A 17,130-nucleotide genomic window follows, 5' to 3' on the forward strand; every position below is an offset into this window, starting at 1 on the left:
ACTCATGCAAACACACACAAACACACATATATGCACACGCACACACACACAGAGAGACACAGACACACACACACACACACACACACACACACATACAAATGCGTGTGAACACACACACACACACACACACACACACACACACACACACACACACATACATACATACAGTGAGAGAGAGGGGTTTGAAGATGCATGTCATTACCATAATTCTGCCTCACTTCCTCTGCTGGGAAGCATTTATTGGAGGCTACAGTTTTATTCATTGCTCACTTATGGGTGGGGGGACATCAGAACCAGCTAGCAAAAACAATGAACGTTAGGCATCCCGGGCATTAGAGCAGCAGTCAAGCACATCGAGCCTCTGTGTGTCCTGGAGGTTTACATGCATGAGATATTCAAAAAAGGAAAATAGCCTTTCAGTCGCCTGCATTTGACTGGACGCTGCCGTGACTGAATCTGGCTTTATTGGAACTGTGATTATGGTGACAGTGTTCTCTTCCCATACAGAGAAGTCATGACAAGCTGAGGGAATGGAGTAGGTCATTTGATGTGTTTGCTGTTCTGGTAATACTTTCCTTTTCGTGACCTTAGAATACCCTTGCGAAATACTTGATATTCTGTGCTGTGTGTGTGTGTGTGTGTGTGTGGGAGAGAGAGAGAGAATGTGTGTGTGTGTTTGTGTGTGTGTGTGTGTGTGTGTGTGTGTGTGTGTGTATGTGGGTATGTGGTGTGTGTGGGGGGGGAATAACTAAGCCGTGCACGTGGCAGCCACCTGTGTAGCCTAGGAAGGCTTCACCTACAACAACAATTACATTAACCTCAACATTGATCGGAACCACAGCCAAATCATAGCCAGAGGTTTAGACATGCAAATACAGAAACCAGTCCACACTGCTTCCTGAATTGGGATAATTGCACTTGGGCTTCTGTAACATTTATTCAGGTCATTGGTTGGTTGGGTTTGTAATTAATGGTGGTGATGTGAACACTGATACAACCCTTCTCATGCCTGATTGTGTTGTTGACATTAGAAAATGTCAAAAATGTGTTTGCATTGCATCACATATTCTCAGCGGTAGCAGGCATATTTTCTCAGATATTTCAACAAATGTTGCAGCAGTTGAGGTTAGAGCATAAATTGCTCTCTTTCGTTGATGACATTTCTACTCTCGCCCCCTCATCTCTTCTTCTTTTTCTTCTTTTCTTTCTTCTTCCTCCTCTTCTTCTACTTCTAGCGCTATAGTTACTATTTCTTTTACACTGCAGTTATTATAAACTTTTTTTTTTATAACACCATTTTTCCTTTTAATTCTGCCGGGTGCTTTATCCATGTTTTGCAGCGGTTTCCCTGTTTTGTCTATGGAGGTTGAAGTCTTCACAGGATCTTGGTTGAGAATATTTTCCCTGTGACTATCTGCCACATGGGACATGCACTGCAGGGCATGGGTTCACAGGTGAAGGCTCCATTTTGAGTCTATGATCCATCATCCTCCACACACACAACCCCCCAAGCCATTGACATGAAGTGGTCAAAGACGAAGATGAATAGCAGAGTTGGAAAAGGAAATTTGGGTAAGGTAGTAAGGACAAGGATGGGGGAAGGGTTCGACTGGTGGAGACACATTTCTCAAAAAGTAAAAAAAATCGAAAAAAGAAGAAATGTAGAGAATGAAACGCAAAACTTTCTTAAAAAAATATGTGGGGCATAATTTTGTGGGGGGGGGGTGGGGGTGAAAAACTGTCATGCCAACTGCTCTGACTGAGTGGAAACGGCAGCAGACGAGGAAAAGGGAAAAGCGAGAGGTGTTCCGCCTCGGCTCGGTGTAATTCACTGCACTGCATTAAAGCGCGAGGGGGTTTTAGAGGTGATAAAAAGGCACGGCGAAAGAATATCGCTCCGTAGATAAGCCAGTCACCCTCCTTCCACAGGCTACATCCTTTTTATTGCATCTGGCAGCAAATTAAGGCAGAGAAAAGAGAGCACGAGAGAGAGAGAGGGAAAAAAATAAACCCGAGGCTAAGCCCGAGTCTGGTGCCTGCCTCGCTGCGCTGCCTTGCCCTGCTCAGACATTATTCTTTGATTTTTAGATGAGATCCTTCTGATGATGATTATGAACCATAAAAAAGATATAGTCCAATAAAAGGGCCAAAAAAAAAAGGCGGGAGTTCACGGCGCGGACCTGGGGGCCGTGTTAAGTTAGCTCCGAGCCTCACGATGTTTTCTCCTTCATTGATTTTCAGAGATGATTACCTTTCTTATTTATGGTGGGAAACAAGCTGATTTGGGGCCTGTAATCTACCAGCGCGGCCCCCCCGGAGGCCAGGTCTAACGTCTCGCCCTGTCAGGTCCTCTCAGGGCGGGACGGCGGGAGCCTGGCGGTGACGGCCATGTCCGGGCGAAAGCCAGATATTACCGAATGTCTCCTCTTGTGCGGAGGAAGCGAAATGCAACTCAGCAGAGCCCTAATGTCTGTGTGACAGCAAACCCACTACAAAGGGCCCAGATGAAAATCCGGAACAGATGACACTGGCCATGTTGATATCTATAATAAGCTGTTCTTTCTCTTTTGTTTCCTTTGTTTGTCTCCCCCCACCCCCACCCCCACACACTCTTTTTAAAAAAAAAAAAAAAATCATAGTACTGGGGTAGAAATGTGTCTGTCGCATGGTTTTTGTCCTTCATTGTGGCTGGCCTACCTCGAGGGTCCACCCCGAGGGCTCATGCATAAGCTGCTCTCCCGTGGCCGGTGTTTTCTGCTTGCATTTGCACTTGTTTTAGCTCTTTGTCCACGCGGAGACCTCTCCGGGCCCTTCAGATCATCAGTTGCTGAATAAGAGCTTTTTTTGGGTTGCAAAGTAGCGCCAGCGTGACCCTACGGGGCCGCTTGTTGGAAGAGGAGAGCGAGGCCAGCCGAGGGGAGAGATGGAGAGAAAGAAAGACAGACAGACAGAGAGAGAGAGGGTGAGAGAGAGGGAGGAAGCGAAAGAGTGGAAGGCCCTGTGGCCAGGCGGCCAACGCTCTCCTCTCCTCCCGCCTCTCCACTCCAACACTCTGTCAGACAGACAGCAGGCTCCAGCGCAGCCCATTCAACGGCACTGTAGGCAGCCCCTCTGATGTGACACACGCTGTGTGATCTCCAGAAGAGACGAGCCAGGGAATAAAAAAGACCAACAGCCACGAGAGGGGGTAGAAAAAAACTCCTGATGCACACAGGAAATAATCAGGGCAACGCAGGCAATGTTCAGAGGAATGCAAATATTTTCCGAGCTGTGGAGAAAAACAACACATGCATCAAACAAACACACACACTCGCACAAACAGAGTGCATACTAGACAACATCCATGCACACTAGCCCCAGTGCATTTGCATAAAACATTAAGCCGAACAAAATGATTACACCTGACAAGTTGAGTTGGAGGGAGAACATCGCTGGTGGCAGGCGGTTAGTTGCAGATCGCACAATCATTTCCTCGTCAAGCGACTGTTCCGCGAGCCGATTACTATGTGCCGTCACAGCGGCTCGGCGTGATTAATCTCCACCCTTTTGTTTTGCGTCTCCACACCACCCTTTTCCTCCATCACCTCCCACGAATCCGATAACTTCGCCTTAAACCAAGTTGCCTCTGCACCTTGCAGATAGGGCATTGTGATGGATACGCCGACAGTGATGTGCGGCTCTGGCTTTTTGTGTGGCGCCGCTGTAAAAAATCGCGCCTGTGCAGCTTTGTATTGTGTCGTCCCGTGTTTGTCTTGTAATGCAATTAAAGCGCGTGTGTTGATCCACCCCCACGTTCGAGAGCAATTGTTTCCAACACACTGAGAACTCTCTTCCATTCTTTTGTGACATTCCCGTTTAACCCGAGGTGGAAAAAAAAAAAAGTGGGGGATCGTTTTGAGAAATATTAAAGTGCCGGCTTGTCGGGGAGTGTGTGCACTGCTGGTTTATATTTCGAGAGATGAGCATCAAACAGCAATATCCTTCTTTTTCATTTGAGTGACTGATGAAAAATCTGAATGCTGTGCTCTTGGCTGAAGGATAGCTCCTAGATACAGAAGAAAAGAGGGAGGGGAGAGAGAGAGAGAAGAGGTGGGAGATTATTACACACTTTCATGCTTCTCACCAGACAACCCTTCGGTATGTTAATATTTTTCCTGAATATTCTTCCAAGCGCAAAAACTTAAGAAATGAGTGCTGATAAGAGATGACAGCAGCGGAGGCAGGCGTGATCTTCAGTGTGACAGACAATGTCAAAAAGCCGGCTGATGCCGTCACACTGACAAACTTTTCAAACGGGGAAAAAAAAGAAAAGAGGGAAAAAAACATACATTTATTGACGTGGAGCTGTGAGCCTCTTCAGCATTGGCCCTGCAGATTAGAAACAGTAGCGGTGCTTAATTATGCATCCCCCGTGTTCTTTTCCTACATATGCCAACAAACTTTAAACATGTGTCAATATATATGGCACGGTGTCTGGCAAATGCCTCAAAAAAGAAACGTTATGTAAAAAAAAAAGACAAAGAAGACTTGGTTGTGAAGTGGTGCTCTGCTTTGAATAGCAACATGGTAGGTTGTCGTTGATTTCAGAATCAGCTTTGATATGTTAATGCTGATGAAAATGGATTTCATTCATGTGCTGCTGCGTCTATTCTAAGCCATGGAAGAGAATGGTTTCAAATGGGGATGAGACAAATCTGAAGCTTAGCGTTGGCTAATTAGAATAATTTCTGTTGCCGAGCCCCCCACTGGGAAAATGCTCCTCACTTAGAGGAATTCAGGCATTATCACATTCTAACAAATCGGAGGACGAGCTCTCACAATTACTTAACCATGTTGTCATTTACAAATGCAGATACCTCCCTGAATAATTCTCTTCTCTCGAGAGTTAGTTTCTTCAAGAGATGAACTAAGTACATTTCGGTGACTCTTCATGGAAAATAGATTTCTAGAGTTTTTTGCTGGAACATGTAGCGTCTGACATGAAGAATACCGCTGACTTCAAGCAGCGGGGGTCAGCACTCGAAGACTTCTGGCGTGGGCTATTCTTTGCAAAAAGCAGGTGTTGCCTTGACATCTGCGTCTATTATTGAATTTTTCTCCTCTCTTTTAATCTTCCCTGTACTTTTATTAGAGCAGTAACTCTGCTGACCTCGTCAAGTCTGCTAGGATCAGAGGGCCATTACCCGCAAGAAGAAACAGCTGGCCGCCCATTGTTTGGAACCTACCAGCTGTGTCTATTTTCATAACCCATTTTCCTTTTGTTCCACTACACCTTCTATGCATGTACCCAAGTTGTATTTCACCATCCATGAACTCCTGATCCCCCCCACTGGGCTGGTGATGGAGAGGGGAATGAGGGGTCAGGTGGGTGAGGGGGGGTGGGGGGGTGGGGCGGGGGGTCTCAGGGCTGGAGGAGAGGGAGATGGGAGGTCGGATCTGTAATCACCTAATCCAAACATTCACTCAAGCAATCTCATTACTCCACCGCAACAGTTTCATTTTATCCTTTATCTGGTTTCAATCAGTCCCTTTCTCATTATAGCTTGTCTCGGAAATGTGATTCCTTTTGTCGAGATATCTCCCCTGAAAAAACCCCTGCATATATTCACGCAGGCCGGCCAGCTATCAGTAGCCCACTGTTTGACCCGTCCATCACAATCTGGAATAAGAAGCAGAAGAACGAGAAGAGAGCTCCGAAAGTTGCTCTGCGTCGGTCGTCGGAGGCGAAAATAAATAAATAAACAGCCAGCCATGGGAGACTCTGCTGCTGCTTCTCGTCACCGGACAGCCGACCAGCGCCGGGGCCTGTTTGGCACATCAGCCCGCGTCTGTAAAACGGATGGCTAGTAAAGGGGAACTCCCCCTATTCCCCTGTCTGCCCCAAGCCGGCCCCCCCCCCCCCACCCCCCGCCCTCATGTAAACGGACATTAAAACGAAACCTGACCCTGGCCCTGGAATCTGTAAGGTGCCGCTTTTTTTCCCTCTTTTTTTTTCGTGGAAGAGGACTGGGAGGAGGCAGGGAGAGGGGGACGTGTTGGGGGGGGGGGGGGGGGCTGGTGGTGTTGGGGGGGGTGAGGGGTGGGGGTGGAGGTGGTCAGGTCAGGGAAAGGTGAGCGACTAACAGAGGCAGCACCCTGGGTGAACTGTCGGAGGAATCTGAGATTAAAAAACTCCAGAAGTTGAGTCAGAGATAATCACAGGATCTGGAATTCACAATAACAAACTGGCCATATATCTACCTGTCTCCGGCCGCCGCCAGAGCCACAAGGTCAGAAACATGGCTGCATTCCACCAACAGCTCTTTTCTCTCTCTCTCTCTCTCTCTCTCTCTCTCTCTCTCTCTCTCTCTCTCTCTCTCTCTCTCTCCCTCTCTCTCTCTCTCTCTCTCTTATTCTCCTTTAGGGCCGTGGATGCAATATTTTGAAATTTAAGATATGAACCCCCTCAGAAGAAAAAAAATTGTGCTATTTCATGTTTACACAAATCAGCTGACCAACACCAGACCGATTACACAACTGGTCAGCGCTTTTCATTTCTTTGCGTTCACTTCTGTGTTGACGTGGCCCCTCTATCAGTCAGCAGGGCTCTGTCTTATCTCCCTCCCTGTCCTCCGTCTCTGGGGGGCAGATACTGTCCACCCCTGCTGGCTCTCCTCGGAGCTGGGTACGGGTCCAGCGGTGGCCGGGTCAGGTAGCCGTGTGATTTACATAGTCCTCTCCCCCCGGCAGCCTCATCACGCTCATCCCCCGGGGAGCCCTGTTTGAAGAGGTGCAGCTCTGCGATAATTCTCTGATTTACGAGAGTTTCCTTCCCACCCTCCCACCCCCCCCTAACACACACCAAACCTCACTCCCCCCACTCAACTCCCAACACGCACACACAGCCAATACAACCCCCCCCAACAACCCCCCCACCCCTGCTCCTCTCCATCTATCTGAGATGTGACAGCTTCATTATTTATTTTTGTTTGTTGAGGTTTATTCACTCTGGTTAGGGGACGGGGACGGTCAAGTCTCGTGCAAAAAAAAAACCGCCCGCTAGCCGAGACGTGCCGGTTCACGGGCTCATCGCCGAAGCCTGAGCTGAGCTGCTTGTTTGGAAAATAATTTGTCCCTCTGCATCACTCTGGAATCGGGGAAATGGACCGACACTGGGGCGCGCGCGCGTCCGTCCGTCCGAGATGTTTGTAAACAGCCTCGGGGCGCGCTGCAGAAGAATGACTGCTGTGATCTCACTCATGCCGTCTTGAGGGACAAGAGGCTTCATGCGCCTCGTCGCTGAGTGACTTATCCGCACGCTGTCTGTTGACAAGTTGATGACACAGTAATACGCGCGTGATCATAATGGTGAATGATTCCTAGATATATTTGCTGTCCAGCACCATGAACTCTTGGCTCCAGTGCTCTGTACTCCAGTGCATAGAGGATCCACTGCAGCCTATACTCTTGCTCAGCTACCGCACACAGACTCTCATTTAACTACCGAGGATATTTGAAAAAGTGAGGGAGAGGGGAGGAGGCAGATAAAAGCAGATGAAAATAAAGAGAGAAATATATAGAAAAGAAGAAAGATAGGGAAAGAGAGAGAGAGAAAAGGATAGATATGGAGAGAAATGGAAAGTGTGAGAAAGAGAGCGAGTGAAAGAGCGTGACTTTCTGCAATCTTCCCCTCATGGCTGCATTCAAATTATTTGCTCCTTCAGTCGAAGATTGAATTGCGGTAAAAATTGACTTCCTGTTCCCAGGCACATATAAATTTCATTCATATTGACAGATGCCAAACAGAGAGGCTATTGCGCGGCATTTAATTATTAAGAACATTGATCAATGGAGTGATTTATTTCTTGTATTTCTGCAAAACAGCTTACTTCAGACAGTCTGCTGAATTCAGTCCATTTTCTGGTTCGTTAAAGGGAAGTTAATATGACCATCAAAACCACTGGTACTCTTTTTTTTTTAATCTCTCCTTCTCTCTTTGTTTTTGTTTTTGTTTTTTACTCCTTCAGGGGGAATGAAACATGATCGCATAAACACTCTCTCTTCCGCAGATGGACTGTCAGATTGCAGGACGCGTTTCACAGTATTTAAATGTTACGGTTGTTTGGGGCAGGATGCGGCCGCCGCTGCTATCTGTTAGCACATCGCGGGTGTGCACAGGCAGGCCTGGCAGCAGCAGCACCCACAGTGCACTGAGCCTGGTGATGAATGGCTCCTCTTGGCAGTGTGCGCACGCACACACACACACACACACACACACACACACACACACACACACACACACACACACACACACACACACACACACACACACACACGCAGCCACTCACAGCGTCCCAGGGCAGGGCGGAGTGGGTGGAAGCGGAGATGAAGACGTCAGAGGTGGACATTTACAGTCGCGGCCAGCGCTTTCGTGCCCCCAGCCGGCTCGTCTCGTCTCCTCTCTTCTCCCTGCTCTTCTCCTGCTTTTTTCACTCTCTCCCTTCCTACCCTTCCCCCCTTACCCCCTCAAAAAAAGAATCCGTACACAATCAACTATCCACAGAAAATCATTCGCATCTGTCCCACAGGCAGAGGATGACGAAAGCTGGGTGAGGCAGAGGGCCGTTTTACGGTGGGGTGGGACTTTAAGGAGACCTCACTCTCTGTCTTTTTTTTCTTCATTTCTATCCCCTCGAACTCACACACACACACACACACACACACACACTCACACACACTCTTCAGTGGTTCAAAGTAATCTTGCTGTCAGTCACATCCAGCAGCCCCTCCTACCCCATCCGCTTACACTCACACACATGTATACACGAATTCGCAATCTCTCTCTCTCTGTCTCTCTCCCTCTCCCTCTCTCTCTCTCTCTCTCTCTCCCTCTCTCTCTCTCCCTCTGTCTCTCTGTCTGTCTCTCAGTCTCATTCTCTCACGCACAGCCTTTTCTTTCCTTTATTCAGGCTCCAGCATGCACACATGAGATAATCCCGTTCTGTATGTCCAAAACACTGACTGGCCTCTCGTAGCCAAGTTGGCTCTGAGTCTGCACGGCCTGTCTGAGGCTCCTTTTCTGGGGGCCCATGACGCACGCTACCTCAGGCATCAGATTCAGTCGGTAGTGCAGGAGAGAGGGCCGAGGTGGAGGAGTCTGGGGCCGCAGCGGTAACCTTGCACGGGACGCAGCGAGCTGTGCTCCCAGGGCGAGTGTGCCGTCGGAGCGTGAGAGGGGGGGGAGTTCTCCGCCGGCGCTGCGGAGGTTTTGGTCGGCGGCTCCTCCGCCAGCGCCGGGTATTGGGTTGCACGTGACGCAACGGGGCTCCGTCTCAGGTCTGCGTAGCGCCAAAAACACAGTGGGAAGTGGAGGAGAGAGAGAAAAGAATACCCCCCCCCCCACCCTCCCTTATCCTCCATCTTAGATTCAGCCCACCTTCAGTAGCGTATGGAAAAGGACAAGTATGGGTTGGCTGAGCACCCCCCTCCAGCTTCATGCGTTGGGGGCGGGGGGAGGGTGGTGGGGGGGGGGTTAGGCGGGAATCTTTTCCTCTGTTCTGTGCAGGGATCTGATGATCTCACTCGGTCGGGGATGGGAAAGAGGGGGATTACTGGCGTTCCGAGCGGAAGGCTGAGGCTCCGGGTTAGCGTCCCAGGCACAGTTTGAGACAGACACCAGGAATGGAAGAAATTAGCCGGCGGAGGGGAGTGGGATCGCGGGCAGCTCGGCCGCCGCCAGAGAAACCGTGGATTCGGGACTCGACGGGGGAAAAATAGCACAGGGCAACAGGAGAGGGAGTCTAGGCAGGAGGGGGGGGGGGGGGGCTTCATTCCTGGGAAGACGCAACTGGTGGAAGGGAATCAGGCGTGGTATAAAACACTGCTCCTGACTAGACCTTGTTGAGTGAGCGCATGTGTGCACACAAGCATGCTAGTGACCGTGTCTTCAAAAGCAAACTCTCTATTGAGCCACATGTTCCACCACAAATAGTGACTCTGAGGCTTGAGAGAGATGTCTAGAACGGGGGGAATAATACCCCACTTTGTTCGCATTCTGTGAAAACATGGGCGTATCAGGGTGGATGTGATTTTTCATCTTTTATCTGAATATCTATTGTCCTTGGAATTGGTGCTTCAGATAGTATCTGCATGAGGGACACCAGTTTCTGCCGGCTGCTGTTAGGAAATGATGACGTTGTGATAGACGATTAAAATGTCAACTGTATTAAGTAATGCATTTTGAGTTGGAGATGGTTGATTGAGATTGTGTGGGCGGTTCAGGTACTCCGAGGCCAACGAGCCCAGATTAATGAGAGACACCTCACCTGGCCAAGTTGCTGTTTTTGGTGCGCTGATTAATTAGTGTGAGACCTGCATCAGGAGAATGGGTCCAACGTGTGGTGCAGAACGGCAGCGCTGTGGGTCAGCACAACGCATTCATCTGCATATTCACATTCAGATTACAGCGGTCTTAACCTGACCTTTGGTACACACACACACGCACGCACGCACGCACGCATGCACACACACACGCATACACACACACACACACACACAGAGAGATGGAGGGCTGTAAAGGGTGAGGCCTGGCAGTAACTCCAGCTGCAGGCCTGGATGAGTCCACTGGCTGTTTCTGCTGCTTTCTGCTCTCCTGGGTTTGATATGGGGATATCATGTTTAGCTGGCCCTGGAGCCATTCAGTTATTTAAGCAGTGCAAGGATTTGGCTTACCTCCAGCTTACCTGTGTGTGTGTGTGTGTGTGTGTGTGTGTGTGTGTGTGTGTGTGTGTGTGTGTGTGTGTGTGTGTGTGTGTGTGTGTGTGTGTGTGTGTGTGTGTGTGTGTGTGTGTGTGTGTGTGTGTGTGCGCGTGCGTGTGTGTGTGTCTATAGATCTGTGTGTATGTGTGTGTGTGTATATGCGCATGAATTGATGTGAAAGAGAGAACGCGAGCTCTTTTTATTGCTGCAAAGCAACCATGTCATCTGCAAGTCACCAGGGGCAAAACTCCCATGTGCTGTCAATCATGACTCATTTAACCCCATTGGATGCGCCTTTTTGCTAACAGCGCGCCCGATCCAAATCACTGGCTCATTCAAACCACTCAAAGGCCTCTCATCACATCACGGCTTATCTCACATCACTAATAGTCAACCACGCATACCTCCTCCTCCTCTGTGGGTAGACGTCATTGTGTAGGATACCGCATAGCATCGCATGCCTTACCGACAGATGCGCCTCCGCATCGCGCACACTGTCACATTTCAGCTCGCGAATATAAAACCACTAATACAATTGTTCGCCGTAACAGAATACGCGAGGCACAGCTGCGGAGAGGAGACGAGACTAGCAGCCCTCAGACGGGGCGGAGGTTTCTCCTCTCTCTTTTTTTATTATTACATACTCTCCAGGCCGCTGGACTGAGTACAAACTGCATGTGGTGTTTACTCACACCGAGAGCACTCAAGAGCTGTATATCTTGGGGAGTGAAGGTTGCTGGTGATGGGGCGTTGTTTGGAAACAGTAGCCGCTGTGCTGCGGAGCAACAGACCGAGGCTGCAGACACCGGGGCCTGGCTGTGATAGTACTTTAGCAGAGAGAGAGAAAGAGAGAGGGAGAGAGAGAGAGAGAGAGAGAAAGAGAGAGAGGGGGAAAGAGAAAGAGAGGGAGGGAAAGGGAGGGAGAGAGAGAGAGAGAGAAAGAGAGGGAGGGAGGGAGAGAGGGGCCCTCCACCCCCCCGGGTGTGCGGCAGTGGCGCGGCGCTCCGGCCCCCTGAACAGCGGCCCCACGCTGGGCCTGTCTGTGGACCAGAGTTTATGGAGACGGCCGAGATAGACTGGCCAGGCAGTTTTGAAGTCCGCTGTGGGGAATACGCTCGGTTTCCTACGGCACGCTGCCCTGGGACCTGCAGACCTTTCGAAAGGAAACACGCTGAAACAGAGAGGGAGGGAGAGAGAGAGAGATGCAGAGAGACGGAGAGAGAGAGAAAGTGTCCATTTGCAGTGTCTCAGACCCCTGTTTCTCTGTTCACTAAATATGGACGAGAGGGGAAAACCCGCCTTCCCGTGGGATTGCCCCCCCCCCACTCCTCCTCCTCCAAAAAAAGAGAGACAGAAAAGAAAAGAAAAGAAAAAAAACACCAGGGATTTTTTTTTCTGGCGCACGGAACTCAAACAATGACATCCAGAAAGGCCAGGGGCGATATTTTTAGTGTCGGGGCCACATCCAGTCCTAGGCCGTAACTCAGACACACACACATACATATACATATACAAACACACATATACACACACATGCACACACACACAGAGTCACGCAAGTACACATACACATGCAGGCCCTGGGATTGCTTACAGAGGTGGAGGGCAGCGAAAATAAGCATTGCGCCACTCGTCTTTTTCCAGCCTCACACCATTTCCTTTGCCCCCATGATCCTTCTCTCTCTCTCTCTCTCTCTCTCTCTCTCTCTCTCTCTCTGTTATCCCTCTACTCCTCCTCTCCTCCTCCTCCTCCTCCTGGTCTTCCTCCCCCTCACTTTTTCCTCCCGACCGTGGAGTGTTAATGATTCTTTCAGCTAAATGTTGATAGACGTGTATTTATTATCCGGGTAGATAAGCTAAGGGAGTGTTTCTTCACATAGTGTACCTAGACATATACATTAAACACCCAAAGTCCATTGGGCCCATCAGAATGACAGGGGTAACCCCAGGCTGTAGACTGTGTTAAAGTTCCAAAGAACTCCCTACACACACACACACACACACACACGCACACACACACACACACACACACACACACGCACACACACGCACACACACACACGCAGACACAAACACATACACACATAGACAGACAGACACACACACACACTCACATACACCCACATGGGGTGCACACAGGCACATGTGCCTGGATTCAATCTGTTCGCCATAGTTTGTCCACACCTCTAGCACTGGCTTCAGTCCACCTCCTGGAAATGTGCGCCTTCCATTTTTTGACTCGCATATTTACCCCAGTGTAGCTCCCCCCCCCCCCCTTCTCATGACAAGTCACACATTCGGTGTTTGGAAAAACAAACAAGAGCGGGCCACGGAGTCAGTCACTTTCAGAAATACGGCCGCCCGACCGAAACCAGACCAGCGACCCGAGTCTATCATTCACTCTCTCCGCTCGGCTCGCGGCACCGCGGAAAACAGAAATCATAATAATAAAGCAAAGCGAGGGAGGAAAAAGCAACAAATGCAACAACGCAGTTTAAATGTTTCCAACTGTGAAGCATCAGACTCAAGTGGCTGCCCAGCTGTTTGCTTCCCTTTTCCAAATGAACTTCAAAGCGTGCGAGTTGCCGTGCGCTGGCTCGCTACCATGGAGACGGGCAGGTCGCTGGAGAGGAACGGAGAGTGGAGAGGAGGGCAAGAGACTGAGTCTTGTGTTTTCGTTTTTTTTTTTTTTGGTTTGTTTGGTGTTTTTTTTAACGGGAGATAAATTCATCTCTCTGCGCATGAGGTCATCAATTCAACATTTCCTCCCCTTCTTTGATGAGTGGAGGCGGGCCTATCCAAACACACTCGCTCTCCCTGCATGGCTGGAGACTGAAACTACTCTCTCTCTCTCTCTCTCCCTCCCTCTCCCTCTCTCTATCCCTCTCTCTCTCTCTCTCTCTCTAGTCTGACCATGCTTGGGCTTGTGCCATACACTTCTGACACAGCCAGAGGAGCATATTGAAACCTGCAAGTGCAACAGAGGGCTTTTGTCCGTCACTGCACAGCAGGCTTGCTTTGCTTTCCCCTCTCTCCCTCCCTCTCTCCCTGTCTCTCCCAGTCCCTCTCTCTCCTCTCCCCATTCTCTGTCTCTCCATCCATTCATTACCTTATACTGACCCTGCTGGTATGCATGGCCAGGAGAATGTCTCCTCTTGGTTGAGTGCCAAACACTTAGTTTAAAGGAGAAATTAGATATGGTTATTATTATCCATGCATCATGGTCATGCTCCAACCATGACTTAGGAAGTGCACTCCTGTGACCAAGCCTGCCCTCTCTCTCTCTCTTCCTCTCTCTCTCTCTCTTTCTCCCTCCTCTTTTCCTCCTGAGCCTATTTTATCCCTCTTTTACAGCAGCTGTACATCTCATTCAGTGGAATCAATAGTAGCATTATGCGGCGTGTTTTGATAAGTGCGCCTTTTTTTCCCCCTGTAGCGGCGGCACATGCTTGCGACAGGAATGGCTAACCTCAAATCACATTGTTTTTACGGTTCCTCAGCTACGCCCAAACACCTCTCGGATCAGGAATGCCTCACATTCTGCGGCCCGGCTGGAAAAACAGCAGTGGCGTGTTGACATAAGATACATGGGATTGCCCCTGGAGGTGGTGGTGGAGGTGGGGGGGAAGGGGAGGGGAGGGTTGGTCTGGACGGTCTTTGGGGAGACATTTCCTGGGAGTCGCGGGGGGGATTTGTGCCGGAACACGCAGGACTAATCACAGCACCTGTGTTCCTTTCGACATAGCCACGGGCGTCACGTGACCCGGCGTGACGGCACAGACGCACAACACACGCACGCACACACACACACACATGCACACACACACACACGCACACACACACAGCAAGCGCTCACTCGCAGCAGCGCGCTCACGGCAGCCCTCTATCTCTCTCCGAGCGTCCCTCCGGCCAATCAACACCTCGGAGCGACCCCGCATTAACCCGCGGAAGAGAGGATCCATCTTCCCCCTGATCTATTACTGACAGGGGATCATTATGGAAAAGGTCACACCGCCGAAAAAAGTTAACAGAAGGTGCCCGCACTCCCAAAAGGTCCTTAATGATTATACACTGTCCAGAGAGATGGGGTGTGTGTGTGTGTGTGTGTGTGTGGGGGGGGGGGGGGGGGGGGGTAACGAAGAAAGAAAAACCTGGCAATGCGCTCAGAGAGAGAGGACTGTGGCTGATGATATGGGACGAGCCGCTTTGCCACGGCCCAGAGTGATACCACATGGCCCCGGCCGGGGTCGCGGATCTGGTAAATATTATTCCGAGGCGAGGGCCGGCGTCCACCCCGCGAGCAGAGCAGGGCCACGCAGCTCCTTGGAGGAGCCTAATGCGGAACAGAAGGGCCAGCGTCTCGCTCATTGTCCGCTGCATTAACCCCAATCAGCTTAGCCGAGTCGTCCTGACATCAGGGAGAAGGGGGGGAGAGAGAGAGAGAGAGGAGATAGAATGAGAGAGATGGATAGAGAGAGAGAGAGAAAGAGAAATTCTTCCCAACATGCCACAGATTCTTGTCACTCTCCAGTGATTTGCTTCTGATTGGCTCCTCTCTGTAAGATGCTCTTCTCTGCTCTGGTATGCTGTGGGACTGAATTTGTTCAAATGTTCCACAGTCTCCTTCAACTTTTTGCCTCTCAAGGCCACTCACCCCAGTGTCCTGCACGACCCCCCTTTGTGATCGCCACATCTGGAACATTCCCTCAGCACCCCCCCCCCCCACCCTCTCCATCTTCTCCACCCTCTCCACCCTCTCTTCCTCTCTCCCCGAGAGGCTTCATCACGGTGGGCATTTTTTGGCAAAGCCGGGGTGCGTTAATGGACCACAGTCTTAATGACACATAAATTTCGCATTAAGAGGAACATGTGGGGGAGAAGGAGCTCCAGCTTTTCCTTATTACCCCATTTCTCCACTTTATGAATGGGCCTTTTTGGGGGGGAGGTGGGCAGGCCATTATTACAGGGGTCACTGCAACAAGACACATCAAACGAGGCAAATCCCCAGGTGCACTGATCTTTCAGCTATTTTAAAATGCAGCGATACTTTCCACCTTACGCAGGGCAAATAGCCTCACAACAAAAGAATGATACGGTGCTTGCATCTTTTATATGGAGAATAAATAAAACATAAACTTACCTTACTTGCGCACTTTTATTATGTTCATGAGGAACTTTTACAGTACAGTTTCTTAGTAGTATAGAAAAGTGTTGCCTGATTCCCCCCTCCCTCGGAGGAAAAAAAAAACCTGATGCCACAGACAGTCTTCACATCGTGGCAGAGCGACTGTCACTAATCAGGCCCTGGAGGCCCATGTCTTCCCAAACGTGGCTCCCTCTCCATCACTGCAGGCCTGTTCCCTGCATGTCACAGCCCATGACAGGTAAGTGGCCCCAGAAAGTGAGACAGAGACGGAGCGCGAGAGAGAGAGGGGAGAGAGAGAGGGTGTAGGCGCTGTCACACTCTTGATGAGAGATGCCCCATCCGTTTTTTAGCACCATGCATATTCATTGGGCGCGCAGCTCCGGGAGAAACACTGCTGTTTTTTTTTTTTTTAGGGGCCCCTGTTGGCTGATTTTTATTCATAATTATGCCCCCGCATCCTGCAAAGACTGGCGCGCGCGCTGGCACAGACGAGGGGTTGAGGGGACGTCAAAGCTGATGCCAGGCCTCGTCACTGTTGTCAGCCTGATGCCTCTAAGAGCGCAAAAACGGCCCCGCTTGGTTGTGGCTCCCCAGGGCTTTGCTTGCCAAATGGGCCCCGTGACCAAAACAGTGGCCCCCTCCGTGTGACAGGAAGAGGAAGGGATGATGAGGAGCGTTCCGCACGCACCTGACTCGGTGATTTGCTGCGGCTGCAGTTATTGGCTGTTCTGAAAGGTTTTTTTGCACAGCTCAGTGGATTTGCCCTTGCACCTTGTTTAAGAGAAGTGCACCGCCATGACACTGGCCAGAGAACTTTTGCTGCTCGTTTTTATTGGACTGAAGATATTGGACCAGAAGCCGGCCAAGTAAAACTGCTGCCGACTGACCAACTGTCAGAATCGCACTATTTGCTGTCTGACCTTGGGCTAGCCAAATAATTACTTTTTGACCAGCTTCGAGTGAAATAATGGCATTCCTGTTCAGGGAGGCCAAGGTCAAAATGAGATTATTACTCATTATTTTACAGCTATTTAACAATATGCCTCTAAGTAGTTGTGATTCCATAGCCTGAAATTGAAGCCTAGGGGATCTCATGATGTTATTAAAATATTGGTTTCTGTTTCATTGTCAGAAGCAAAGAATTTGGTGGGGGGCGCTGTGGCGCAGCAGGCTACAGCGTCCATACCATCTACGGGTCCGAGTGCCCACGGGGACCCAGGTTCGAATCCGGCCTGCGGTCATATCCC

This window comes from Sardina pilchardus, chromosome 20 (assembly GCF_963854185.1).
Source record: "Sardina pilchardus chromosome 20, fSarPil1.1, whole genome shotgun sequence".
NCBI lineage: Eukaryota > Metazoa > Chordata > Actinopteri > Clupeiformes > Clupeidae > Sardina > Sardina pilchardus.